Source organism: Monodelphis domestica, chromosome 4 (genome assembly GCF_027887165.1).
Source record: "Monodelphis domestica isolate mMonDom1 chromosome 4, mMonDom1.pri, whole genome shotgun sequence".
Lineage (NCBI taxonomy): Eukaryota > Metazoa > Chordata > Mammalia > Didelphimorphia > Didelphidae > Monodelphis > Monodelphis domestica.
Window position 1 is genome coordinate 388417507 of NC_077230.1, and position 18147 is coordinate 388435653.

General features: G+C 41.4%; 1 protein-coding gene across 10 annotated transcripts in view; it reads left to right on the top strand.

The window, feature by feature from the left end:
- PLA2G2C (phospholipase A2 group IIC) overlaps nt 1-18147 on the top strand; it is a 98820-nt gene that overhangs the window by 45606 nt on the left and 35067 nt on the right. For 8 of the 10 annotated variants that reach the window (XR_008911540.1, XR_008911542.1, XR_008911546.1 and 5 more), the window contains 2 exons: nt 8212-8378; nt 17620-17788. The gene's annotated coding sequence lies outside the window, so the exon portion shown is untranslated. The remainder of the gene's footprint in view (nt 1-8211; nt 8379-17619; nt 17789-18147) is intronic. The other 2 variants (XR_008911544.1, XR_008911545.1) reach the window with 1 other exon arrangement.

The window sequence follows — 18147 nt, forward strand, 5'->3', positions numbered from 1 at the left end:
ATCTGTATCTGAATGGGGCAACCCTACAAGGAGCCTATTGGTGGGTGATGAAATGGTTTGAGGACTGAATCCTTGTTCAGAGAATTCACCACATCACTTTGGCTGTCTGGGATCCAGCTCATCATCTGTAAAGTCCAGACACTAATACTGACCTTCGAGCTGTGACTGAGAAGCCTTCTGAAACCATAGAGCAGCCTTTACAAAAACAGCCTTGTTTGTTCCCGTGCAGTTTCAAACAGAGTTGTGACTCATGTATATGATGCCAATTTCCCCCTTAATTCTGGAAGGTGTGGTTGGTTGGAGGGACAAAATATGAGATTTTGAAAGGGGGAGGAAGGGCAGAGAGGAAGGGAGGATTTTCTCTCTGTCAGGCAGCTGGAGAATAAAGAACAGCCTGTGTCAATTCAATTCAGCAAACATTAAGTTCCTTCTGTATTCAAGGGAATAGTCTAGCCCCTATCTGCCCTGTCTAAGGTCTCAGTTATAGGAAGAAGGCACTCTGGAGAATCTTACTTTTTATCTGCCTTCGTTGGATCCTACGAAAAGAAGGGCAGAGGGGATTTGTTGATCTTTGTGTTTTTTTAAATAACTTTTCTTGTTGTTGTTCAGTTATTTCAGTCACATCTGACTCTCCCTGACCCCATTTGAGGTTTCTTGGTGAAGATCCTGGAGTAGTTTACCACTTCTTTTTCCAGCTCATTTTACAGATGAGGAAACTGAGACAAACAAGGTGAAGTGACTTGTCCAGGGTTACATGACTATTAAATGTCTGAGGTCAGATTTGAACCCAGAGGCTCTGCTCTCTATCCACTGTGCCACCTAGCTACCTCAATTTCCTTCCACCCCATTTTCCAACTTTTTACTTCAGAATTCTAATGAATGTTTATTTATCTTGCTTCATAAAAGTCTCTGTGGGCATTGCCCAAAGCTGCCTTTTCCATGATCTGTGAAGATGTGGTGAGGAAGGAAGTTATATTGGACTTAAAGTTCATCAGTGGAAGTAAGACTCATAGACATTAGACACCAATTAAGCAGCTTGCTATTTTAGACAGTGACTGAGTGGAAAAATTCCAAGGCTTCATGCTGACCCATAGGAGTCACAGGGAGAGTAGGCCACTGGTATTCTCCCCACTGAGAGGCTTAAAGAAGTTATTGCCTCTTCACTCCATAGAAAATCAGGAAGAAAAGAGAACAAGGTCAAGTTGTTGGAGCCTTTCATGTGCATGGTCCAAAGTCAATGGAAAAGCTTTCCCCTTGCTACAAAGAAAACAGCTAGAGAATATGTGCTCTTGCTCCAAAGTCCACAGGAAGAATTGATCAGTCTGGACTGGCTCTCCCTTCTTAGAAAGAATGGACTCTGATTGGCCAGTCCTCCTGAAATTATTACTAGCAAGATTTTCTGGAGTCATAGATTGATGCCCTTCTTCATTTGGTTGTTTGATTTTTTTAAACTAAACATCTGATTTTATTGATGTAGGGAACTGTTGAAGAGTAATTCCATGTAAGTTAGCACTGTCTCAGTAACATACAGTCTTACACTGTTGCTTGGGGGTACTAAGAAGTTTATGTCACTTACCCAGGTTTACATAGCCAGTATTTATAAAGGGTAGAACTTGGGGCAGCTAAGTGGCATAGTGGTTAGAAAGTCAGGCCTGGACTCTGGAGGTTCTGAGTTCAGATCTCGTCTCACACTTCCTAGCTGTGTGACCCTGGGCAAGTCACTTAACCCCCATTGCCTAGCCCTTGCCACTCGTCTGCCTTGGAACCAATACCCCTTATTGATTCTAAGATAGAAGGTAAGGAGTAAAACAAAAAATGAAAAACAAAAACCTACTATGTTTCAGGCACTGGACCAAGTGCTGGGGATACAAAGCAAGCCAAAGATAGTCCCTACCCTCCAAGAGCTCTCTATCTAATGGGGGAAACAACATGCAAACAAATATAAATAAGATAAATAAGAAATGGAGATATCAAAGTTGTAGTTATTAAAACAGGGACAATAATGCAAGGTGTTTCCCAAAACCTTAGCTTGTTATTGTTTAGTCATTTCAGTCATGTCCAACCCATTTGGGATTTTCTTGGAAGAGATACTGGACAGCTTTGCCATTTCCTTCTCCAGCTCATTTTACAGATGAGGAAACTGAGGCACCTGGTCAATTGCAATGACATTATAAATGTTCTCCCTGCATCCAGTCTCTTCCTGCTTCAATCCATTCTCTCCTCAGCTGTCAAAAGGACTCTCCTAAAAGCTAGATCTGACTATGCCATTCCACCTCCACACCCACCAAACTCCAGGGGTTCCCTGTTACCTCCTGAAACATAAAATCTGTTTTTCAGCACTTAAAACCCTTCATAACCCAGCCTTTTCCTACCTTTCCAGTCTTTTTATAATTCACTTCTCTCCATAACCCTGTATACCTTTTATCCCATGCAGTTCCTTAAATGACACTCCATCTCCAATCTACTTGCCTTTCTACTGGTTCTCCCCATGCCTGGGATGCTCAATACTCATTTCTGCTTCTTAATATCCCTGGTTTCCTTCAAGAATGATTTCAAGAACTGCCTTCTACGGATACCTTTCCTGATCCCCCACCCCCATCCTTTCTTCTGATAATACCTCCCATCTACTCTGTATATGTCATGTATGACCATATAATTACTTCTCATCTATTCTGTATATCATATAAGACCATATATTACATCCCATTTACTCTATGTATTACATATGACCATATATTACCTCCCATATAGTCTGTATGTCATATATGACCATATATTACCTCCCATCAACTCTATATATTACATATGAGCATATATTACCTCCCATATAGTCTGTATGTCATATATGACCATATATTACCTCCCATCAACTCTATATATTACATATGAGCATATATTACCTCCCATATAGTCTGTATGTCATATATGACCACATATTACATCCCATCTACTCTATGTATTATATATGAGTATATGTTACCTCCTACCTACTCTGTAGATGCCACATATGACCACATATTACTTCCCATCTATTCTGTATATCTTATATGACCATATACTCTATATATTACATTTGACCATATATTACTCATATCTACTCTGTATATATATATAATACATATAATTTATATATAGCCTATGTTGCCTTTCATCTGCTGTGTATATATATATCATGGATTACCTCTGTATGACTATAACCTCCCATATAGTGTATAAATATATATATATATGTAACCCAGATATAACCATATCTAGGTTACATACCTCCCATCTACTCTATATATCATATATAACCATATATTATCTCCCAGCTTTTCTATATATATTACACATGACCATATATTACTCATATGTACTCTGGGTGTATATAGACATATAATTTTTATATATAGCCTATATTACCTTTCATCTTCTGTGCATATATATCATGGATTGCCTCTATATGACAATAACTACCCATAATCTCTGTCTCTGTCTGTCTGCCTCTTGGAAATCTATAGATGAGCCCACATTACCTTCCATTTACTCTCTCTATGTCATATATTATCAGTGTCTCTCCCATTAGAATCTGGACTCCTTGAAGACAGAGCTTTTTTTTCCCCTTTCTTTGTAGCTCTGGCACTTAGTACAGTGCCTGGCACATAGGAAGGGCTTCATAAATGTTGTCGACTGCCCGACTGGCATATTGGCTGCCAGGCTGGGAAAAGAATACCACCAGGTGGCACAGTTGAGTGATGAACAGATTGCCAAGAACGGGGTTTTCCAGCACTTGAAAAGGAAGGAAGGGGATGTTTGAGTGCTGGCAGCAAGCAGAGAAGCCTTCTCACCCCAAATGCCATTGAGAGCCATTCTAGGGAGTCAAGTCTCCTTGCCAAGGTCATGCAGAAAAGGCTGACTATAGGAAAAGCTCATGGATTTCCCTCCTAGAAGTTGGTGCTGCCAGAGTAAGTCAGCAACACTGGTTTGAGTGCAAGCCAAAGATGCTGCGCTGGTGAGTGCCAGGTCATAGAAGCTGCTTAGTAACCTTTGTTTTGCAGTGGAGGACACTGAGGCCCTAAGAAGAAAGGGACTTGCCCAAGGTCACACAAGTAGGCAGAAAGTAGCTGAACTGAGATGAAAACCAGACCATGCTAAATCCAGATTCCTTACCAAGATGGTGTGGTGTGATAGGAAGGACGTTTATGGTGGAGTTATTGTGAAATTAACAACAGTGATCTGTCCAGGACATGTGTTTGCTTCTAGAAATACCAAGAAAAGAAGAAACTTCATCATAAATGCAAAATGACCCAGAGGAGGTTGCCAGACCCTCTAGATCTATTTCCTCAAATTGCCTTCAATGTGTGTTTTGCCACTATCCCAGTCTTTCCCCCCCAAACCCATCCTTCTTCACAATTTGCCCATTACTGCTGATGGCGTCCCCATCCTCCCAGCATCCCCCAATAAAAATATAAATAAATGAATAATTAAAAATAATCAATTTTATTTAGAGGCTCCGCAAAGAGAAGGTCCATAGAAAAGGGTAGTAGTCATGACCCTGGGTATAGTTGTTGGGAATATCAGGTTCTTTTTTGAGCCCTTTATACCCTACATGTGACTATTTTGTACATACTCAATTTTATTTCAGCCAAGGACTATACATGTCACTCACCTGCTCAGGAAGCTCTACTAATTCCCTATTACTTCTAGTATAAAACACAAACTCCTCTGTTTGGCATTTCATGCCAATCTGGCTCTATCTAACCTATCTTTCCAGATTGATTTCCCATTACTGCCCTTCAAGATTTCTACATGACCCATTTCTTGTCCTCCACACATGCTTCTGGGTCCTTAAATAGCTCTCCCCCATGCTTGGAATGAGCTCCATACTCATGTCCTCCTCTTAGAACTCCTTCTCCCTCATGTGACTCAGTTAAAGTGCTGCCATCTCTGGTGGTCAGGCCTTTCCTGTTGCCCAGCCCTCAGATGTTTCCAAAAGCCTCTTCTCCCATCCCCCAGGGGGAAAAGGCGAACTTCTTTTTACTTTGAATAGAACCCAAACTGAATTTCTGGAGAACAAAATCCATGCTTTTTGCCCCCATATCTACCTCTCTTCAGAGGTTACTGCTGAGGGCATCAGCATCTTTCCAGTCTCCCAGGCTCACTACCCTTGGTGTCATCTTGGACGCCTAACTCTCATTCACACACATAACGTAGCACCCTGGGCTTTCACCTTATCTTGGCCACAGTCAGACCTTCACTGTGCTTCCCGCCATTTCTATGCAGGCATCTGAACCTTCCATCTCCACTCCACAGACTTTGAGAGTTGTTAGTTGTTCTGTTGTTTTCTAACTCTGTGTGGCCGCATTTGGGGTTTTCTTGGCAAAGATATTGGAGTGGTTGACCATTTCCTTCTCCAGCTCACTTTACAAATGAGGAAACTGAGGATCACACAATTACTAGTGTTTAAAGCTGGATTTGAACCCATTCTTCCTTACTCCCATCCTGATGCTCTAGCTACTTCCCTACCCAGTTGGGCATTTCTCTCCCTTCTTGAAAAGACCTCCCCTTGATTCACTGTTTTTGTTTAGTGGTATCCTATTTTTCATGACCTGAGGGACCACAGCACATCAATACCGTCCATGTGGGGGCATCTGGGTGGCTTAGTGGATTAAGAGCCAGGCCCAGAGATGGGAGGTCCTGGGTTCAAATCTGACCTCAGACACTTCCTAGCTGTGTGACCCTGGGCAAGTCACTTGACCCCCATTGCCTAGCCCTTACTGATCTTCTGTCTTGGAACCAGTACCTAGTATTGATTCTAAGATGGAAGGTAAGTGTTTAAAAAATACTGTCCATGTGGTTTTCTTGTTAAAGCTACTGGAACAATTTACCATTTCTATCTCCAACTCATTTTACAGATAAGGACACTGAGTCAAACAGGATTAAGTGACTTGCCCAAGGTCATATAGCTAGTGTCTGAGGCCAGATTTGTATGAAGTCTGGAAGATGAATCTTCTGATCTCCAAGCCTGGCACTCTATCAACTATGTATCAACTTGCTATCCAACCTGCTTTTTATTTTTCCTTTATTGTCTTCCCTTAAAAAAATGTAAGCTTCTGAAGGTAGGGACTATCTCAGGTGCTTATATTCGTATTTCCAAGACTTCACACAGTGCTTGTTATATAGTAAGCATTTAGTAAATGCTTTTTTTCTCCATCCATCCATCCATCCATCCATCCATCCATCCATCCATTCATTCCTTCATTCATTCATATCCAATTGGTTGCAATATCCTGGATTCTATATCTCCATAATGCCTCTCAAATATAGGCTTTCCTGTCCCTCATGCTCATTTGCCCTCCAGTTCAGGTCTTCCTCAGCCTTCAGAGGTTTTCAGGGAGTGAGGGCTTGCTGAGTCCTGTTTCATTCTTTGGTGTCTGCCTTTCACCCAACTCTCACTTGTGGCTCCAAGTAGCTGTAGTATGGGTATTGGTCATGCCTCAGCAGACAGGCTAAATCAGGTAGAAGGTAACCACCAGGCTTCCATCCCATTGGTGAGTCAGGGGGATGTGTACCCCCAAGTATGTGAAGACTGTGTCCAGAGGAATGGATGGATGGGAGCAATTTGCTCGAATGGCCATGACAGCATTGGAAGGGGCCACTGTGGAGCACTTAGAGCTTGGTCAGACATCAAAGGTGCCAAGGTCTTCCGCCACAAGCCAGGTATCACCATTGTCCTGACTTTTGTCTTGACACTGGACTTTGATGACTCTGAAAGAGAGAATGAGGCTAACTACTTTGTGTAGCTCTGCCTCACTTAAATCTAGTTTATGAACAAGTCAAGACTATCCCATGGTATCACTGGTCCTCTTTGAAACAAAGGGCAAACAAGAACATCAACCTTCTAATGTGATGCCTTGTCCCAAGGACCCCTAATGCTCTATCCTAATCCATCTTCTATATGGCTGTCAAAGAGATCTTGCCTGGTCTAGAGTTGACCATGTCACACATGTCCTACCCACCTCCCTCACTAACACTGGATCAATTCTCTTGAGGCTTTATTATCTCTAGATCAATAGAAGTTGCTCCTATTCCAGGCCCTTCCCACTGATGCGGGCAATGGGAATTGAGATCTCATTCAAAGAACTGATTGATGGCTCAAACTGACTCCATTGTGGGGAAACAAGCCTTATTGTAAGAAAATACAGTAGCATAGGTAGTATAATAAGTAAATAAGGATGTGTGATAAGTAAAGGTAAGTGAAAAAGAGAGAAAGTGAGAGGAAGAGTGAGAAAGAGTAAGTAAGAGCAAGGGCGAAAGGGAGAGAAAGAAAGAAATGCTTTTCATCTTGACTAGTTTCTATACTAAGGAAGGGGCCATTTGTTTGAATAGTTGTTGCTGTGTGTTTCCAGGGAACTGATGCGACTTTACCCATTGCCCACTCTATTTGCCCACTGGGGATAGTGAAAACTGCAGTGTAAATAGGATGCTGCTAGGTGAAGTGGGCTGGGGCAACTTTAGGTCAAGTTTGGCTCGTTTCTGCACAGACTCTAAGAAAGACATAGTGGAATGTCTTCGTGGAATGATAATGTAACTGAGCATGGTTTGAACCTAGTCCTGTGTGCCCGGGGAACTAAACGACTTGTACTCACTGTCCAGAGACCCCCGAACTTGGGTTATGGCTAAAGATGGAAGTGAGGACTTTTCTCATATCTGCAAATGCAAGCAGCTCATATGTCTTGTATGGAATTTAGCCTCGTTCTAATAACCTTGTTGTTGTGTCTATGTTCTTTTGATTGCGTACAGCTACTTGGCAGGATCTGTGGGACATTTGAGTCCAGAACGCCATGATAACATAAAGGACCGCTGCTAGTCCCAAGGGTTTGGGTCTTTGCTCCCACTCCTCCTCCTAGAACAGTTGTTCTAGCCCTGAGCATGTGATCAGATGAGATTCAGTTCTGAGGAGTCTGGTTCCTCCTTAGATCAGTTCAGCTCCCTTTTTTCATACTCTCTGACTCATCAGCCCATCTACTAGAAAAAAAACTATTCAAATCTTAGGCTTTAGCTCGTTGTTATGGTTCCCTAAAAGGGGAGAAGAAAGGCACTCAATGGACACCATAATTCAGACATAGGGCAGGTTTTTTAATTTTCTACACACAAAAGAACAATGATGAGACTCACAGCCCTTGAGAGAGAATTAATCATACCTTTTCCTTTCCCTTCCTTCCATCCCAGCTTCAGTATCTTTCAATGAAGCCATTCTCTCAGTTGAGATACCATGCTCAGTAGAAAGCCTGTCCAGAGAGTCCAAGAAGAAGATGGTTCTCAGGAGTGGGAGCTCTGTGAGTCCAGAAGAGAGAGCTGTGGAGGGTCAGATGGTACAGAGGAATACGTCCATAGAGGTTAGCAGAATAGCACGTGCAGCAAAACCCCTACATCCAGAAAGAGCAGCAGAATGCTGAGAAGACAAAGAATGTTGAAGTCCCATAGCATCAAAGGTGTGAGTCACTGACTCCAGATGTTCCCTCAGTTTGTGCCTCTACTAATTTCCTCTCGGTATGCGCCCCTTCTTCCCACTGACACAGTGTGAAGCTATCAGAAAAGGGGCACTTGGTTTACAGTGGTCCTGTTTCTATTTCTCTTTCAATTTGGTCTCAGTAAATGCCTTTATTTTGATATAATTGTGTCTATAAGTTGACTAATAGAGGTACTGGTGGGGGCTTACAAACTACAGTTTAGGGGGCATCTGGATGGCTCAGTGATTTGAGAACCAGGTCTAGAGATGGGAGGTCCTGAGTTCAAATTTTACTTCAGACACTTCCTAGCTGTGTGACCTTGGGCAAGTCACTTACCCCACCCTCCCCATTGCTTGCCCCTTACTCTCTTCTGTCTTGGAACCAATACACAGTATTGATTCTAAGACAGAAAGTAAAGGTTTAAAAGAAAATAAACTACAGTTTGGAAAGTGAGGACCCACAGAGTGAGTGCCTTGAATCTGATGTTAGTTACCTTTGGAGACTGAACCTGTCCCCAAAGTCTAAGTTGAGGGGGTAGTGGTGCTACTCATATAGATATAGATATATAGAATATGTCATTTGCATAAACTAGGTGGCACAGCAGACAAAGTGTTTGACTTAGAGCATGGGAAACCTGAGTTCAAATCTTATTTCAGAAACTTACTTGCTGTGTGAATCTTAGCAAATTACTTTTCTATGTCTTCATCATTTGTAAAATGAGAGCAGACTCAGTGAGCTCTAAAGTCTCTTCTACCTCCAAATCTGTAAAAATTATGTATATCTTTCTTTTCTAGGCAGAGGTAAACAAAAGAGTTAGCAATAAAGGAAGGAATGTGGTCCAGGTGCTTCACTTGATACCTTGTTCCTGCCTTAAGTTCATTTGCATGCCAATCCAAAAGGATCTTGATGATTTTTCTTATTTTAGTTTCTTTTTTAATTTAATTAAATGATTTAGAATAATTTTCCATGATTACATGATTCGTGTTCTTTCCACCCCCTCCTCCAACCCCCTCCCATGGCCAACAAGCATTTCCTCTGGGTTTAACATATGTCATTGATCAAGACCTATTTCCATATTGTTTATATTTGCACCAGGGTGATTGCTTAGTCTACATCCCCAGTCATATCCCCATCAACCCATGTAATCAAGCAGTTGTTTTCCTTCTGTGTTTCTACTCCCACAGTTCTTCCTCTGGATGTGGATAGCATCTTTCTCATAAATCCCTGAGAATTGTCCTGGATCATTACATTGCTGCTAGTAGTCCATTACATTCAATTGTACCACAATGTATCAGTCTCTGTGTACAATGTTGTCCTGGTTCTGTTCCTTTCGCTCTGCATCACTTCCTGGAGGTTGTTCCAGTCTCCATGGAATTCCTCCACTTTATTATTCCTTTTAGCACAATAGTATTCCATCACCATCAGATACCACATTTTCCAATTTTTTTTTTGCCACCACAAAGAGCACAGCTATGAATATTCTTATATGTCTTTTTTCTAATTATCTCTTTGGGGTACAAACCCAGCAGTGCTATGGCTGGATCAAAGGGCAGAGAGTCTTTTATTGCCCTTTGGGCATAGTTCCAAATTGCCCTCCAGAATGGTTGGATCAATTCACAACCCCACCAGCAATGAATTAATGTCCCAACTTTGCCACATTAATGTCCCAACTTTGCCACATTAATGTCCCAACTTTGCCATAACCCCTCCAAAATTTATTACTTTCTTTTCCTTTCATGTTAGCTAATCTGCTAGGTGTGCGGTGATACCTCAGAGTTGTTTTGATTTATTCTAGTTTCCATACAGCTACTGTGTGGTGTTACTTTGGGGATTTATATGAACAATGAAGGCTCAAACATGAGTTATATGTATTTCTATCTAATTCTAAGTCAGATAATGATCTGAGATCAGATACTTCAATGTGCACCAGATAAAATAGAGTAAAAATTAGACTGTCATAGTTGCAAGGCATTTTACTGACTTTCAGTGGTAGCCTGACTGGGTGTGGGAGCCCATAGCCTGAATGGCTATGTACTAAATTCAGTTAACTATGCATTATAATAACCTGCTGATTGATCTCTTTGCATCTGGTCCACTCCAATCAATTTTCCACTCAGCTGTCAAAGACCAAAAAAAAATGAGCAAACAACAACAACAAAAATAACTTTACCATAAAAGGCTGCTATTGTGGCAGAGAAGACAAAGATATAAACTTAGAAGACATTAACAATATAGAAATAACTATAAGCAAAGCCTCAAGAAAAAATGCTGATTGGACACAAGCCCAACAGACTATGATGGAATGTTATTTATTGTGTTATATAAGAAATAACAAAGGAAAAAAGTTTCAAGAACTTTATGAACTGATGCAAAGTGAAGTGAGAACTGGGAGATCATTGTGCAGAGTAAAAGCAATGTTGTAATGATGATCAATTATGAAAGACTTGGTTATTTTGATCAAAACAATGATTGATGATAATTCCAAAGGACTCATGATGAAAAATGCTCTCTACCTTCAGAGAGAGAGAACTGAAGAACTATGTGTGCAAATGGAAGTATAATTCTCTCTGTGTGTCTCTCTCTACATCTCTTTTGCAATATAGCTAATATGGAAATATGTTTTATATGATTTCAAAGAAAATCTTTTCTATTGGAGGGAAAATGGCAGGGGCAGGGCAGGCAATGTTTGAATCTCATTCTCATCAGAATGAGTTCAAAGAGGGAAGAATATATACTCAGTAGGGTCTAAAAAATCTATCTTTCCTAATAGGGAAATAGGATGGGATGGGAAATGGATAGGAGATCTAGTGGTAAGGGGGGGGGGTAAATGATAAAAGAGAATTTGGAACCCATTTTATTTATTTTTTTAAACCCTTACCTTCCATCTTGGAATCAATACTGTGTATTGTCTCCAAGGCAGAAGAATGGTAAGGGCTAGGCAATGGGAGTTAAGTGACTTGCCCAGGGTCACACAGCTGGGAAGTGTCTGAGGCCAGGTTTGAACCTAAGACCTCCCATATCTAGGCCTGGCTCTCAATCCACTGAGCTATCCAGCTGCCCCCTGTAACCCATTTTAAAAGAAAAAGAATGTTGAAGACAAATAAATGATCAGTTGGGGTGAGGGAGAAAACCTAGGAATTATTTCATACTTATTGTAGAGGGGTCCTGACCTCTTTAAGGTTCCCCACTTTCAGAGCTGTAACGAGTATGGAACAAGCAGAACTTTGTTCCAGGATGCCAGTTTAGAGGGTGCTGGATTTAGGGCATTCTGACAACATTTGTAATCACTTCACAGAATAGAAACAACAGAATGTAGCCCTAAGCTAGAAAGAATAATTAGTTAAAAGAGGAAGCTAACAGATGGTAGTCTAGGGTGAACTCCTCTCTTGCCCCATCCTGTACCATTCCCCATCCCATGCTGGATGCCTGTAGGTCTCTGTTTCTCCCCCCAAACCCCTCTACATCAGTTCCTAAGGACCTTGAACAACCATTTTCCCATCTCCTCTATAAATGAAGGAGGTCAGCCTCAGCCCAATCTCAGCCCCTGACATTCCAAGATTACAGCTTTGCTGTTACTAAAAGGGCTGCCTCACCTACACATGGGCCTCCTGCCTGTCCTCCAGCAAAGAGGAAAGTATTCAGAGACCAGGCAGCTGCCCCACTCCTCCAGTAACTAGGCATCCAGAATGACATTAGACCAAGGGAATCACAGACTCTTCATTGAACAGCATCGGTGAAGACCAAAAATAGATGAATGGAGATAATCTGAATTTGTCTGCTTGTGTCAGAGCCCTGCAAGGAGCCTTAAAAATGATGTAAGCAGATAGGAGATGGCATTAGGTGTCAGTCACATCCCTCTGGGCTGACTAAGGGAACTGGGGTAATCCCATTGACCCAACATCTGTGGCTGTGATACAGGACTGTCAATCCTTTGCTTTCTCCTTTTTTTCTTTTTAAACTTTTTACCTTCCATCTTGGAATCAATGCTATGTATTCATTCCAAGTTAGAAGAGTGGTAAGGGCTAGGCAATGGAGGTTAAGTGTCTTGCCCAGGGTCACACAGCTGGGAAGTATCTGAGATCAGATTTGAACCTTGGACCTCCGGTCTATAGACTTGGCTCTAAGATTTAACACCAATCCTAGTCATCTTCAAGACCTTAAACAATTGAGTCTCAGAAAAGAGAATGGACTTCCCCTAGCTCACAGATGAAGTAAATGACTGAATTAGTCTATGAATTCAGATTCTCAGACTACAGTGACTACAGACTATAGTGGCCAGAGCATTGCACTTGGGAGTCAGGAAAACCTGAGTTCAAGTCCTGCCTCAAATACAAACTGTGTGACTCTGGCAAGTCATTTAGCTTCTTTGTGCCTCAGTTTCCTTGTATGTAAAATGGAGTTAATAATAGTACCCACCTCACTGGATTATTGTAAGGATCAAAGCAAAACCTTAAAATACTATGTAAATGTTAGTAATTATTTTTCTCCCTTCCTCTCTCCCCCACACCATACCAGGTTACTTCCCTTAGGTAGGTCTCAGCTTGCTTCCCTTAGCTATGGGTCAGCTTCCTAGGCCATTCTAATGTCAATCATATGTCTCCAGGAAGCTAACTTGTATGCCAAAGGCAGCACTTTATTTTTATTTTTTAATTGAAAATTTTTATTTAATTAATTTAGGATATTTTTCTATGGTTACATGATTTGTGTCCCTCCCTTCCCCCTCCCATATAGCCAACAAGCAATTCCACTCATTTACATGTGTCATTGATCAAGACCTATTTCCATATTATTGATATTTGCACTAGGGTGATCTATTAGAGTCTACATCTCCAGTCATATCCCCATTGAACCATGTGATCAAGCAGTTGTTTTTCTTCTGTGTTTCTGCTCCCACAGTTCTTTCTCTGGATGTGGATAGCATCTTTCTCATAAATCCCCCAGAATTGTCCTGAATCATTGCATTGCTGCTAGTAGAGAAGTCCATTACATTCAATTGTACCATAGTGTATCCATCTCTGTGTATCTCCTGGTTCTGCTCCTTTCACTCTGCATCAATTCTTGGAGGTCGTTCCAGTTCCATTCATATGGAATCCCTCCAGTTCATTATTCCTTTGAGCACAATAGTATTCCATCACCAACAGATACCACAATTTGTTCAGCCATTCCCCAATTGAAGGGCATCCCCTTATTTTCCATTTTTTTGCCACCACAAAGAGTGCAGCTATGAATATTCTAGTACAAGTCAAAGGCAGACCTTTAATGGCTTTCTTGATTAAGTGGAACTGACCCTTGAGGTCTGACCCTCTAGCACAGCCAGATACACCACAAGAGAATACAAATTCCAGGTGTCATAGGGGTGAGAACCAATGACTTTTGAGGGTGTGGGCATCTCTGAGCTTTGGTAACCTTTTTTGTGGAAGAAATAATAGACTTTTGCCTTTTTTATGGGCAGTTAGTATGTGTTTTATATAAGTTGGTAGTTACTTAGTTGTCGCTCATCCAATTTTTGTCAGTCAAAAAGTGAAAGAATGGGAGACCTGCAAGGCTCTGCTTTTCCACTGAGGATTGTGTGCATAATCTTGGGCAAATCCTTGTCTTCTCTGGGCTTCTATTTTTCTCTTTGTAAAATAAGATTTAAACTAAGTCATCATTCTATGGTCCTCCTTAGTTCTGATATTGTGTTTTCTAAGGTTACTCCGAACCCTAACATTGTGTGCTCTAAGGTGCCTCCCAGCTATGATATTTTATGTTCCAGGAGATCCCAGGGCTTTGACTCTGTATTCTAAGGCCTTTCCCATCTCTGACTTCCTGTGTTCCAACATATTTCTCAGCTCTGACTTCCTATGTCTGAAAGGCCCTCTCAGCTGACATCTTGTGTTCTAATGGTTTGATAGCTTTGATGTTCTCTTTATCAAAGAGCCCTCTCAATTCTGACATTCCATGTTTTATAGTCCCTTTAAGCTCTGATGTTCTGTATTCTAAAAGTCTTCTAGCTCCGACATTCTTTGTATAATTAAGGATGTCCTATTTTTGAAAACGGACATATAACTATGTAAAATTATAAAATAAAGGTAAATGTTTATATTAAAGAATATTGGTCTACTCTGTCAAACCAAAGCTGCATTATGGTCAGAATATATCTGAATTTTATGCTCAGTTCTGCGTGCCATGTTTTTTTAAATTTGGATTTTTTACTTCAATAACAAATTTCCTTCTAAGTTTTCCAAAATTATATGTTCCATATTGTCTCCCTCCCTTCTTCCCACCCTGCCCCCTCCTGGAACTGACAATTCAGTCTGGGTTATATGTATATTATCTGTTTCCATAGTATTCATTTTTGTAAGTGAACAATCTTTTAAAACCAAAACCCCAAGTCTTTTGCCCAAATAAACAAGTCATAAATCAGAAATCTGCATTTCTACTCCAATGGTTCTTTCTCTGAAGGGGGATAGCATTCTTTGTCATAAGTCCCTCTGGATTGTCCTGGGTCATTGTATTGCTGCTAGTAGCAAAGTCTCTCCCATTTGATCATCCCACAATATTTCAGTTACTGTGTACAATGTCCTCCTGGTTCTGCTCACTTTACTCTGCATCAGTTCACGTAGGTCTTTCCAGCTCTTTCTGAAATCATCCTGTTCGTCTTTCCTTACAGCACAATAGTATTCCATCACCATCATATGCCAGAATTTGTTCAGCCATTCCCTGATTGGAAGGCATCCCTTTAGTTTCCAACTCTTTGCCTGAGTGCCTTAAAAGGGATACAGATAAGCCAGAGACAGTGATGGGAGGAAGGCAGCCATAGTGAGGAAAGGCCTCACTCAGGCTATTCAAGCATAAACTGACAGAATAGATATCTTTTAATTGAAGAAGAAAGAGATGAAGAGAAAAGTGGAGATGGAGGGAGAGGACAAACCTGATCACTTTCTTAGAGTATTTAAAAGGTTGTCAAAGGGTTAGACTATTAGTGCTTGGTCCCAGAGGGCAGAACTAGGAGTGATGGGTTAAAGCTTTAGCCTTGAAGTTAGAAAGTCCTTCCTGATAATGAGGTGTCTCAGGGCAAAATGGACTGCTTGACCACTTCTAGCTATCCACTTGACTGTTGGTTGTGTTGTCAAGGGGATCCCTGTTCCCATCTGGTTTGGGCTAGCTGCCACTGAAGTCCCTTCTAAATAAGATTCTATGATTTGGTGAAAGGAGCCTCGGCCAAGTTCATGTAAATATTGAACTCCCATAACATATATTTAAAATAAGATTCACTTACACAGAATTCAAGAGCAAGTATTGCACAAAGAGAACCGCATTTGTATCCACCACCACAAGTGTTACCTGAATATAGCTTGCAATAGTGTTGCTAAGTCTAAGGGAAATGTATCTCCTGTTGCCTCCAAGATGGACCAGAGGGGATGTGAGCTAGCCATCTGCTTTGGGCTGATTGATGATTAGATGGAAAGTAATTGTTGAAGACCTCAGAGAGTCTTCCTTTCCACAAGTGTGACACCATGTTTACTCAATATCTTGCCCTTAGATTCTTTGGAAAGTCTTTTCAATTCCAAACTGTAGAAGTAACCCCCAACCCACTATGGGTTGTTGGCATTCTTTGCCTGACATCCTAAAATTATTTCACAAATTTTAGAACTGAATTGGAGAGTTGGAAGAGTCCTCAGTGACCCCTTATTTAGCTTATATTATTTTGCATTTACTTATCCTGGTACACATTGTTTCCTCCCAACATAATTTAAGCTCCCAGAGAGCAGGGACACTTTTGTTTTTATGTCCTTATATCACCAGTGCCTGACACAGTTTCTTAAAATAGGATACATCTTTAATCATACACAGAATGTCAGAGATGGGAGGGTCCCGAGAATACAGAATGTCAGAGCTGGAAGACTTTTTTAGAACCCAGAACATCAGAACCAAAAGGGACCATAGAACATGGAATGTCAGAATAGGAAGGGCTCTTCGATAAAGAGAACATCAAAGCTATCAAACCATTAGAACACAAGATGTCAGTTGAGAAGGTCTTTCAGACACAGGAAGTTAGAGCTGAGAAATATGTTGGAACACAGGAAGTCAGAGATGGGAAAAGGCCTTAGAATACAGAAAGTCAAAACTCTGAGATCTCCTGGAACATAAAATATCATAGCTGGGAGGTCCTTTAAGATACAGAAAATTAGAGCTGAGAAATATATTGGAACATAGAATGTCAGAGATGGGAGAGGCCTTAGAACACAGGATGTTAGAACTTGGTGTTTTATAAATGAACTAAGTAAAATTGTTGACTCGGTTCTAAGGTTCCAATGTGAATCAACATTTCTGCAGTCCTATATAAAGTAATTTTGGTGGCCAAGTCCTCCCAGAGCAGGATTCTATGATAAATATATCTGGGTGGGATATTTATATTTAGGTGGACACCAGGGCCTTCCCCTCCCAAGATGAGGGAAATTCTAAATACAGAGTCGAGCAAGTAAACCCAGAAGGCCAAGCTGGGTTGGCTCTAGAGTTTCACCAGAAGTCCACCTTGAAGGCTTTGAAGGTTGGTACTGAATGAGATTAAACACAAGATGAAGCAATGGAGGTGACAATTTATCTGTTCCAACCTGACTCCTCAAAGCTCAGCTTTTCGGGGTTTGTTATTGGCAGGGTTGGGGTGGGGGGTTTATGTGGCCATTTGGATATAGCAGCCCTGGCCCATGTTAGGCTAAAATGCTTATGTGGCCCTTGGCAAGCCCTGCCATGTTCCCCTGATTCAACCACAACAGTAATTGTGCAGTCACAAACATTCAGAATGGATCTAGAGAGGTTTGGCAGCAGCCATTACTTGTTATGCCTTTTAATTTAGAAAAAGAGGAGGGAGAAACCCCTCTTTACTAATGAGATCCTGACATTCCCCTTAAGTACCTGTAACCTAGATCTCATGTGTCAGCTGCTTCTCTTTGCACCTAAAACATAGGCCTTTTCCCAAATCCAAGGCTGCAATTAAAGTGGCAGACTGTGTGTCTGGGTGTAGTTTTCTTAATGCACCTCCCTTCATTTTGTTGGTGTACCTGTCTGGTTCTCTTTGCTTTTCTCCTTCCCATCTCCCTCTCCTCTCCTCTCCTCTCCTCTCCTCTCCTCTCCTCTCTCCAAGACCCAACATGCTGCTTTGAAGCAACCATCCATTGTTGTCTACCTTGAGCTCTCAGGAACCAAGGACAGCAATTCTTGGGCAAGAGATATATTGGAGTCTCATCAGGTGTCTCGGTGGATGAGAAAGAGCGTGGTGTGGGCATGCTGAACAAGGGCCAAGAGAACTTCAAGTAAGTACCAAGAGAGTCGCTCCTCTGGTCTCTTCCAATTAAATTGAAAACCCAACCCCAGTCTCAGAGATGACCGATTCCCCAAGCTCCAGAGTTGGCTGCTAGGGGCAACCCATTCCCCCCCTCTTTATTGAATAAATTAAAAGCCATTAAAGGCTGGGGAAGGTCATCAGAGCACTGAGACATTCCTATTGACCAGGTCATTGTCAAATGGAAGGCTAGTGGGTAAGCCCAGAAGCTTCTGGTTCTAGATGAATAGCTCTGGTTCTTGCACTATTGGTACCTGCTGAATTGCCTCATATCCTTTTCTCAAATTTGAGATGAATGACCAAGGGCTCTACATCAGCATGAGATATGAT